This window comes from Mesoplodon bidens (genome assembly GCF_964165515.1).
Source record: "Mesoplodon bidens genome assembly, chromosome: 1".
In the NCBI taxonomy this organism is placed as follows: domain Eukaryota; kingdom Metazoa; phylum Chordata; class Mammalia; order Artiodactyla; family Ziphiidae; genus Mesoplodon; species Mesoplodon bidens.
This window is the reverse complement of record NC_138176.1, coordinates 46478382-46490177: the sequence shown is the minus strand read 5'-3', so window position 1 is coordinate 46490177 and position 11796 is coordinate 46478382. Positions and strand designations below refer to the sequence as shown.

At 40.2% G+C, this 11796-nt stretch overlaps 1 pseudogene across 1 annotated transcript; it reads right to left on the bottom strand.

Moving 5' to 3' along the window:
* Positions 1-10011: 10011 nt before the first annotated feature.
* Positions 10012-11305, bottom strand: LOC308624642 (heterogeneous nuclear ribonucleoprotein A1-like; annotated as a pseudogene). The gene has a single exon. The product of its transcript is annotated as a heterogeneous nuclear ribonucleoprotein A1-like (transcript).
* Positions 11306-11796: the final 491 nt, after the last annotated feature.

Below are 11796 nucleotides of genomic sequence, written 5' to 3'. Positions count from 1 at the left end.
GGAGCACGGAGTCTTACCCACTAGACTACCAGGGAAGTCCCATGCCCAAATTTCTGATAAGTCAAAAGAACACTGCCTTTATCTTCCAGTTCATTTATCCTTCCTGTACATCTTTTTTGAGCTCTTGATCTTTGCCAGCTCTAGAGATAGAGACTAGTCTTTGAGTACCCCATAAATGTGATCACTTTTCCATGTATATAAATAACATAAAGGTTCTATTATGGAAGGTTCTACTTATGAGCCCCATTAACTGTATGGGAGATCAGGGCATAAACAGCGTTTCATAGATGAAGAGCTCTCATGGATCTCAGACACCATAGCACCAGCATCATGACCACCACGATGTAAACGCCGAGGAATACAGAGTGTGGGCAGGGACACGGGCATGCTCTCCCATAGGATGCCTGGGTGGAACTCTGTGCATAGGACAGAGTTAATTAGGTGGAATGTGCTCAGGAGGGAAAAGGATCAGCATAAACAGTAAGGCAGCTGGTTGTTCACTTTCTGTATGCCCTGTCCTTACCTTTGGATGGCTGCATTCACAGCTCCAGTCTCCTCTATGACCTACATACTGATGACTCCCAAATACTCCCAAACCATTCTCCCAAATGCCAGACCCAAACATTGAACTGCCAGGTAAACTTCTTCGCCTAAATGTACCAAAGAAACATGACTATCTCCAAAAATTATCTCACTATGTTTTTCTTCCTTTAAACTTGCTTCTGTGTGCCCTCAGTCCTGGTTATTGGCATATTTTGAACCTTTCACCGGTACCAAAGAAAGAAGTACCCAGACTTTCTTAGCAGCTTGCTCAGATGTGGGACAGGAGGGTGAGAAGGAGAGGTGAGGTTTAAAAGCTGTCAGCAGCCAAACATCCAAAACAGAAGACAGACTCTCTTACATAATTATTTCCTCTACATACATGCAAAGTTTGTCTCTCACCTACTTTTTGTAAACAGACATTTTCTAGAGTACCATTTTAATTCCCTTGTTGTTTCCTTAATATATTTTTGAGTTATTTCATTAGTGGCTGCCATGGGGGTTACAATTAACATCCTTACTCGTAACAATCTAGTTCAGATTAATACCAACTTAGTGTCTATAGTATATAAAACCTTTGCTTCTATCAGAAAGAGAAATTAAGAAAACAATCCCATTATCAATAGCATCAAAAAGAATAAAACACATAGGAGTAAATTTAACCAAGGAGGTGAAAGACCTATACACTGAAGTCTATAAAGACATTGATGAAATAAATTGAGCAGACACAAATAAATGAAAAGATGTTCAAGGCACATGGATTGGAATAATTAATACTGTTAAAATGTCCATCATGCCCAAAGCAATATAAAGATTCAATGTAATCCCTATCAAAATTCCAATGGCATTTTTTAAAGAAATAGAACAAACAATCCCCAAAATCATACAGTCCACAAAAGACCCTGAATAGCCAAAACAGTCTCAAAAAAGAACAAAGCTGGAGGCATCATGCTCCCTGATTTCAAACTATATTGTAAAGCTTTAGTAATTAAAACAAGTATGATATTGTACAAAAACAGACATATAGATCAATGGAACAGAATAGAGAGCCCAGAAATAAACCCATGCATATAAGATCAATTAATTTACTAAAAAGGAGCCAAGAATAAACAATGTGGAAAGGATAGTCTCTTCAGTAAATGGTGCTGGGAAAACTGGACAGCCACATGCAAAAGAATAAAATGGACACCTATCTTACACCATTCACAAAAATCAATGCAAATGGATTAAAGACTTGAAACTAAGACCTAAAACATTAAACCTCCTAGACAGTAAGGGTTGCTAAAGCTCCTTGGCATCAGTCATGGCAATGATTTTTTAGATCTGACATCACAAGCAAAAGCAAGAAAACAAAATAAACCAGTGGGACTGCATCAAATTAAAAAGCTTCTGCACAGCAAAAGGAAACCATCAATAAAATTAAAACAAATTACCAAATGGGAAAAGTATTTGAAAATCATGTATCTGATAAGAAGTTAATATCCAAAAAAAAAATTAAAGAACTCATTTAACTCAATAGCCAAAAACAATCTGGTTTTAAAATGGGCCAAAGAACTAAACAGACATTTTTCCAAAGAAGACATACAAATGTTCAACATCACGAATTATCAGATAAATGCAAATCAAAACCACAGTGAGGTATCACATCACACGCATTAGAATGGCTATCATCAAAAAGATGAGTGATAACAAATGTCAGCAAGGATATGGAGAAAAGAGAACCCTTATGCACTGTTGGTGGAAAATAAATTGGTCCAGCCACCATGGAAAACAGTATGGAGGTTCCTCAAAAAATTAAAAATAGAACTACCATATGATCCAGCAATCCCTCTTCTGAGTATAAATCCAAAAGAAATTAAAATAGAATCTCAAAGAGATATAAGCACTCCCTTGTTCATTGCAGCATTATTCACAGCAGCCAAGATATGGAAACAACTTAAGTGTCCATCAACAGATGAATGGATAATGAAGATGTGGTAAATATATACAATGGAATATTACTCAGCCATGAGAAAGAAGGACATCCACTGTTTGCAACAACACAATGGACCTTGAGGGCATTATGCTAAGGGAAATAAGTCAAAGAAAGACAAATAATTCCTGATATCACTTATATGTAAAATCTAAAAAAGACAAACTCATAGAAACAGAGACTAGAATGGTAATTACCATGGCTGAGGGGTGGGGGAAAAGTGGAGATTAAAACAAAACAAAACACTTTGCTTCTACACAGCTCCATGTCTCCACTCCCTTCTTTGTGCTAGTATTGTCATGCAAATTATTACATCTTTCATTCTGTGTGTCCAGTGACACAGTGATATAATAATTGCTTTATGCTATTGTCTTTTAAATCAGAAAGGAAATGTGGATCTGAACTACTGGCTTGTGTTCTGCCTGTTCAGCTTGAAAGAATCCCTGTGGTATTTCTAGTAGTGCAGGTCTACTAGTGACAGAATCCCTCACTTTTTGTTTACCTGGAAGGTCTTGATTTCACCTTCATTTTTGAAGGACAGTTTCACCGTGTATAAAATTCTTAACTAACAAACATTTTCTTTCAGCATTTTGAATATCACCACCCACTGCCTTCTGTCCCCCACTTTTTTTCTTTTTCAGCTTTATTGTGGTATAATTGACAAATATGTTCCCAATTTCTGACGAAAAAATTATCTATCTTACCAAAGATCCCTTGTATGTGATGAGTCACTTCTCTTGTTGCTTTCAAGATCCTCTCTTTGTCTTCAGCTTTTGACATTTTGATTATTATTTGTCTAAGTATGGATCTCTTTGAGTTTGTCATACTTGGAGTTCATTGCATTTCTTGGAAATACAGATGAATATTTGTCATCAAATTTGGAAAGTTTTCAGAAATTATTTCTTCAAATATTCTTACTGTCCTTTCCTCTCCATCTTCTCCTTCTGAGATTTGCATTATGCATATTTGTATGCTTCAGAGCATCCCACAGGTCTCTTAGGCTCTGTTCATTTTTCTTCATTCTTTTTTCTTTCCATTCCCTACTCTCAGTTGACATATCTTTTATTTTATTTTTAAAATTTATTTATTTATTTTTGGCTGCGTTGGGTTTTCGTTGCTGCACACAGGCTTTCTCTAGTTGTGGCGAGCAGGGGCTACTCTTCATTGCGATGTGTGGGCTTCTCATTGTGGTGGCTTGTCTTGTTGCAGAGCAAGGGCTCTAGGTGCGTGGGCTAGTAGTTCAGTAGTTGTGGCTCACGGGCTCTAGAGCACAGGCTCAGCAGTTGTGGTGCACAGGCTTAGCTGCTCCACGGCATGTGGGATCTTCCTAGACCAGGGCCTGAACCCCTGTCCCCTGCATTGGCAGGCAGATTCTTAACCACTGCACCACCAGAAAAGTCCCATCAGTTGACATAGCTTTAAGTTCACTGATTCTTTCTTCAGCCAACTCAAATCTGCTGTTGAGCCTCTCTAGCAATTTTTTTCATTTCAGTTACTGTAATTTTCAACCCTAAAATTTCTTTTGGTTCTTTTCTATAATTCTATTTTTATTGATATTCTTTATTTGGTAGTATTACTTTCATACATTCTTTTAGGTTTTTAGATGTGGTTTCCTTTAGTTCCTCAAACATATTTAAAATAGTTGATTTAAATGCTATTTAGTAAGTACAGTGTGTGAACTTCCTCAAGGACAGTGTCTGTTGACGTCTTTTCCCCTATATGTGGACCATATTTTTTTGCTGCTTTGCATGTTGAAATCTGGACATTTTAAATAATATAATGTGGCTACTCTGGAAATCAGATTCTCTCCACTCCCTAGAACTTGTTTTTGTTGCTGTTTGTTGTTGTTGCAGCTTCTGCTGTTTGTTTAGTGACTTTCCTGAACTAATAATGTAAAGTCTGTAGTCATTATCGTATGTGAAGTCTCTGTTCAGTTAGCTTAATGGTTGGCTAATGGTTGTACACAGATTTCTTTAAATGGCTGGAACCGGTAATTTTCCCACTCTCTGTCAAAGGTCTCTGTGTGCATTTGGGGGCATGACTTCAACACTCAGTCAGGAGTTTGACAACTCTACCTTAGCCTTAAGCCAGAATGAGAGCTTAGAGTTTTCCCAGGTCTTTCCTGAACATATGAACAGCCTTGTGTATGCATGGCTTTTCATAAGCCTATGCATGCATGTGACCTTCTGGATTCCCAGGAATATAGGAGAGCTTTTCAAAACCTCCAATGGAAATATCATTCTCCAACTTTTCCTTTTGGGTTTTTTGGTCAGCTTGTTGTTTGCCCGACTAATATCATCATCTCAGGCAGCTGTGATACTAAACCATCACCACTGATTGTTTTTTACAAATGCCTCTTCTTTGCACTGGGGAAGCTCTAAGGTCAAATAAAGACAACTCTTGGGAATGGGGAACCATTAGAAGGTGAAATAATGACAATTCTCTGGGAATGGGTCTTTGGAGGAATTCCAACCCCATTCTGCCCCTCCAATGGCTGTTAGTCTGCTGGCTTTCACCTTTGTTGTGGGTTGTTGGTTTCCAAGGCTACTGCAGAGCTGGGAGGGGAGATGGAAATATGTCAAGTTAAAATGCCACAAAGCTTACTGTTAGCAAGATTCCAGTGTTTCTCCTTTAAACTATTTTTAAATGTTTTAGATTTCAAACCAAGCACATCTGCAAGCCAGATATGGCCATGGGGCTATTGATTTGCTACCTCTGTCCTATGCCATCTAAATGCAGAAACCTTTATTGAGCAAGAAAGAGTAAAATCCAGGTCAATATTTCTGTCTCAATTAATGACTCATGTAAAAGTTGACCAAGCCCAGCAACAAGCTGCAGGTGGGATGACACCCAACAGAGATTTTGAAGGGATTACATGACCATATTTGTCTGTAGGGAGGCCCCTTTGGCATCAAAGTCAATTCTGCTCAGCCAGAGAGAGACCCTGGGGGGTTCAGGCTCCTGTCCAGGTAAAAGGTGGCAAGGATATGATCCAGGGAATTAGCTAAGAAGATGAACAGCACAGACTCAAGGCATCCTCCAAAGCTGTGGCTTTCACTCATTTGTTTTTTGTTTATTTGTTTGTTTTTGCATATCCCCCAGGAATTTTGAAAATGATACACATTTCAAAGATGACACTTGAATTATTTTATCTTAAATTTTTATAATGGCAAAGGATATAATTTGCATATTAAAAATACTGACAAATTAAAACAAAAATTTTACAATACTCCTTTTAAATGTAACTGATAGAATTTAAGTACCTTGAAATTTGATGCAATTAAAACCTAAATAGACATTCTCCAAAGAAGATATACAGATCGCCAACAAACACATGAAAGAATGCTCAACATCATTAATCACTAGAGAAATGCAAATCAAAACTTCAATGAGGTATCATCTCACACCGGTCAGAATGGCCATCATCAAAAAGTCTACAAACAATAAATGCTGGAGAGGGTGTGGAGAAAAGGGAACCCTTCTGCACTGTTGATGGGAATGTAAATTGATACAGCCACTATGGAAAACAGTATGGAGGTTCCTTAAAAAACTAAAAATAGAACTACCATATGACCCAGCAATCCCACTACTGGTCATATACCCTGAGAAAACCATAATTCAAAAAGAGTCATGTACCACAATGTTCATTACAGTTCTATTTACAACAGCCAGGACATGGAAGCAACCTAAGTGTCCATCGACAGATGAATAGATAAAGAAGATGTGGCACATATATACAATGGAATATTATTCAGCCATAAAAAGAAATGAAATTGAGTTATATGTAGTGAGGTGGATGGACCTCGAGTCTGTCAAACAGAGTGAATTGTCAGAAAGAGAAAAACAAATACCGTATGCTAACACATATATATGGAATCTAAGAAAAAATTTTAAAAAGGTCGTGAAGAACATAGGGGCAAGACAGGAATAAAGACGCAGACCTACTAGAGAATGGACTTGAGAACACAGGGAGGGGGAAGGGTAAGCTGGGACAAAGTGAGAGAGCGGCATGGACGTATATACACTACCAAATGTAAAATAGATAGCTAGTGGGAAGCAGCCGCATAGCACAGGGAGATCAGCTCGGTTGCTTGTTACCACCTAGAGGGGTGGGATAGGGAGGGTGGGAGGGAGGGAGACGCAAGAGGGAAGAGATATGGGGATATATGTATATGTATAACTGATTCACTTTGTTATAAAGCAGAAACTAACACACCATTGTAAAGCAATTATACTCCAATAAAGATGTTAAAAAAAAAATAAAAGGGGTTTCACTGGTGGCGCAGTGGTTGAGAGTCCGCCTGCCGATGCAGGGGACACAGGTTCGTGCCCCGGACAGAAAAAAAAAAAAAAAGAACCTAGCATTTTAATAGCTAGAAATTTACATGTTCCTTTTTCTCCTAGAATTGTGTTTCTATTTCCCATTTCCACCATTGAATTTTCTCCTAATATGTTTTCATGGCTGAAAGGCTATTATTGATTACTTTATCATACTCCCATTTATTTGCATATAAATGAAATATAGATTTTTAAAATATTTCCTTTGATTATAAGGCTCTAATAGGTGCTAAGAATGTTTATTTTAGGTGAATTATTATAATTATTAATAGCATGTAATTGATAAAAATAACATAAGAATATTATAAATTTGGATAATTAAATCACATGAAAAGCAAAATTTTATGGTAAATTTGTTGCTTAATGAGATGGATGGGATGTTTGTATAAATTAGTTCATGAATACAAAGATAAACATTACTTATTTTTCAGCTTTTATAAATCCAAGTCTTGAAAAACAGTTCTCTTAAATAAGCAGAATAGAATGGAGTTGTGCTATAGAGATGTATCTCAGTTCTTTGAACTCCTTCCTAGTTATACGCCAAAAAGCTGGGTGTAAGGGAATTCTCTGCATTTTCCCAGTTTTTCTGTAAGTCTAAAATTATTTCTAAATTAAAAAAAAAATTTTAATCCCTACGCAAACCTAGCCTCAGAGAACTCAGTCACCAGACCAAATGTCTGAAGTGAAGATCCATACTGCCCTTGTGCAGGGTGCTATATGGCCTCAGTATAACCCTAGTCACTTGTAAAGGTATGTGTGGCTTTGTATCAGCAGATATCCCTTTGAATCTCTCCACTCCTCTGCCCTCCTCTCAACACTTTAGACAAGACCCATGACCACATTTCCTCCCCTCTTCAACGGTACCTCCAGACATCCCCCACCCTCTGCATGGGCATAAATAAAAATGGTCTCTCTTGTGACCTAGGCTCTGGGGAGGAGAGAGGGGACAATATTGGCAGAGTGACTGAAATGGTTAATTTTATGTGTCGACTAGACTGGGCTACGGGATGCCCAGATAGCTTATAAAATATTATTCCCAGGGCTTCCCTGGGGGCACAGTGGTTGAGAGTCCGCCTGCCGATGCAGGGGACACGGGTTCGTGCCCTGGTCCGGGAAGATCCCACATGCCGCGGAGCGGCTGGGCCTGTGAGCCATGGCCACTGAACCTGCGAGTCCGGAGCCTGTGCTCCGCAACGGGAGAGGCCACAACAGTGAGAGGCCCGCGTACCACCAAAAAAAAAAAAAAATTAAAAAAAAATATTATTCCTGGGCCTGAGATACTGTTTCAAGAAGAGATTAGCATTTGAACTGGTGAACTGATAAAGCAGATCACACTCCCCAGTGTAGGTGGTCAATGTCCAACCTGTTGAGAGTCCAAATAGAACAAAAACATGTAGAGGAAGGTAGACTCTGCTCTCTCTGCTGGAGCTAAGATGACCATCTTCTCCCCTCAGATTCCAGTGCTCCTTGTTCTCAAGCTTTCAGACTCAGAAAGCTCCCCAATCCTCCCCAGTTCTCAGGCTTCAGCCTTGGGCTGAATTACCAGCCCACCACCAGCTTTCCTAGATCTCCAGCTTGCAGACGGCAGATCGTGGCCCTTCTTGGCCTCCATAACCACAAAAGCCAATTCCTACAATAAATCTCCTTATATATGTATCCTGTTGGTTCTGTTTCCCTGGAGAACCTTGATCATGCAGTCACACAGTGATCTTTCTTAAGGCAACCCTGATCGAGACTTCTCTTGGCTACAATGCCTCTAATGCTTCCTACCCTTAGTGTAATACTCAAAAGCTTGATCTGACATTCACATCTCTGTACAAGCTGTCCCCATTGTAGGCATCTTGGAGCTGATAACTTCCCATGACAAGTAACAGTCATACTGTCACGTTTCAACCCCATGGCTGAGAATCATCACGCTCAGGTCTCAGGTCCTCTCCCCGACTGTTTTTTGCCTCCTCAGTCAGCTATCACCTCTATCGTCCACTCCATCTTCCCCCATGGAGCTCTGCCTCTATGGGCAGAGTTGAACTCATGCCAGTAAAACTGCTGGGATTCAAGCCCATAGGCAGCACGCACCTATTTTCCTCGTTCTTTTCTTCTCTCTCTTAGCTACAACTCAGAGCAACCAAAGAAAGGTTCTTCCTAATCACTTCCAGGCTTTCCTCCTGAGGGGTAAATGGCAACTTTGAATTCTATTATCCTTGTAAACCCACGGAGCGGCAAACAATATCAACAGAGATGCTACACGTCCCGTCGGCAATGGCTGATCATAATTTTATACATAAAATTTTAATTGAAAACGAATGAACCAGGAACCATTTCAGACATTCCCAACTTCCCTTAAGATTCTGTTTTCTTTCTTTTTTTTTTCAAGAGGGTATTAAATCGTTTATTGATTACACATGATAATGGATGATACACAAGCTTCATTCCCATCTATAACTTTATCTGGTACCATAATTCAATTTAGATCTATTGCATAGGATGTGCCAACAGTCATATTAATAACCAGAAAACGCCATGACTTTGCTTGGGTAACCCTTTTCACGGTGAACTCCAGGTCACAACACAGTAACTGTCAGTTCAGCTACACCAAGGTTTCTGAAGACAATAGCTTCTCCACCAAAGCAGGTTGTATATAAATTTTGAATGGAACCTGGCATCACCCTGAAGGAATTCTAACTTCACACTGTTGGGGTAGTTTACCAAAATGGCTTCAGAGTAGACTATCGTTACACAGCACATTTTTTAAAAAGACACATTTATTCAGTGTCATGATCAGACTACTACATTTAGCAATCAATAGCATGGGTGCAAAAAAAAATCTACATTAAAACCCTTTGTTGGATATGTATATGTATAGCTGATTCACTTTGTTATAAAGCAGAAACTAACACATCATTGTACAGCAATTATACTCCAATAAAGATGTTTATAAAAAAAACAAAAAAAAAACCCTCTTTTTTGAAATGCTTTACACTTTCCACAGAACAGAAACTAAAATACCCTGTTATACAATTAGTCACAAATACAGTCCTCAAGGGGTTTTTTGCCCATACACATGAGTATTGTCTAAAACATGTCTTCTTTGTAGCAGCTAGGCCCTGCCACCACTGTGCTTGGCTGAGTTCACAAATCTGTTGTAGCCTATAGCTTCCCTGTCACTTCTCTGGCTCTCCTCTCCTGCTTAGCTTTGTTTCCTGGCAGTAATTACAACCTCCTGCCACTGCCATAGCTACTGCTGCTGCTGGAACCACCATAGCTACCTTGGTTTCGTGGTTTGGAAAGTATTGGCCTCCACTACCACAGGGGCCAGAACTTCTGCCTCCAAAGTTTCCTCCTTTCATGGGTCCAAAATTTGAAGACTGATTGTTGTAATTGCCAAAATCATTGTAGCTTCCACCACCTCCAAAATTGCTTCCATCATTACCGAATCCATTACAGCCATCCCCACTGCCACCACAGCCACCACCACCGCGGCTGCCACCAAAGCCAGCTCGACCACTGAAGTTTCCTCCACGACCACCACCAAAGTTTCCAGAACCACTTCGACCTCTTTGGCTGGATGAAGCACTAGCCATATCTTGCTGAGATAGGGCCTTCCTTACTTCACAGTCATGGCCATTCACAGTGTGGTAATTCTGAATGACAGTCTTGTCTACAGAGTCATGGTCATCAAAGGTTACTAAAGCAAAGCCTCTCTTTTTACCACTGCCTTGGTCAGTTATGATTTCAATCACTTCAATTTTCCCATATGTTCAAAATAATCTCTTAGGTGATGTTCTTCAGTGTCTCCTCTAATGCCACCAACAAAAATCTTTTTCACAGTTAAAATCTTTTTCACCAGGTCTTTGAGAATCTTCTCTTGAGACGGCCCTCTTTGGTTCCCCAACTCTTCCACCCACCTCGTGTGGCCTTGCCTTCATGGCCGCATCCACCTCCTCCACAGTGGCATACATGACAACCCCGAAGCCTCTGGAGAGCTTGGTGTTTGGATCCCTCATTACCACACAGTCTGTGAGCGTTCCCCACTGCTCACAATGGCTCCTCAGACTACCATCGGTTGTTTCAAAGCTCAAACCTCCGATGAAGAGCTTCCGCAGCTGTTCGGGCTCTTTGGGAGACTCTGACTTAGACATGATGGCTGTGGAGGGGGAGATGTCAACGATGCTTACACGGCAGCGTCCATAGGCAGAAAGCAAGATTCTGTTTTCTTTCTAAAACCCATCCCAACAATCAGACCCTCAATTCAGTTACACGCTTTCTTCCCAGAACTCATTAAATCATTCTTCCACTTTTGTTTCTTTTCTCATTTCCCCCTATGAGCCTCCCTCTCCGATTTTGAGATTTTTGTTTTCTTTTCACCTCCCACTGAAATAACTTCTTGGTTATGTGCAGCACTGTTCTTTCCAGAATTACTAAATCATGCTTCACTTTCATTTCTTTCCTCCATTTCCCCATTCTGCTCCTACCCTGATGCCATCAGTTTATTGACCTTGGGTCTGCTTGTGCTTTAAATCTTTAGTAGAGGAGAGGAGACTTGCCCATTTCCCCCCACATGTTTAGTTAGCAGACTGGATTTGGTGACAGCTCAGACACTGCTGTGTGGACTTTCGCGATGCTGTTTATATGTCTGTTTGTTCTTGGGTTGCTCAATAAGGGCCCCTTGACAACATACTTTAGAAGGGGGCTGCTTGGGTATCTGACCTTTGTGTCACCCTGCCATTAGCCCACTCTTCACTCACTGGAAGGCAACTCACAGGTTTTATCCCAATCCCATACCCTCCATCCCTTCCATGCCACTCTCCATCCTACCACCATATGTCTCAGTCCTGTAAGCCCTGTTCAAGATCCAGCTTCATCTGGCCTGACCCTGTTTGACAACAACCATTTCCCCAAATGAACCCGTCAGGCCTTCTGTGTACACCAGGCATTCTCAAGCTTCC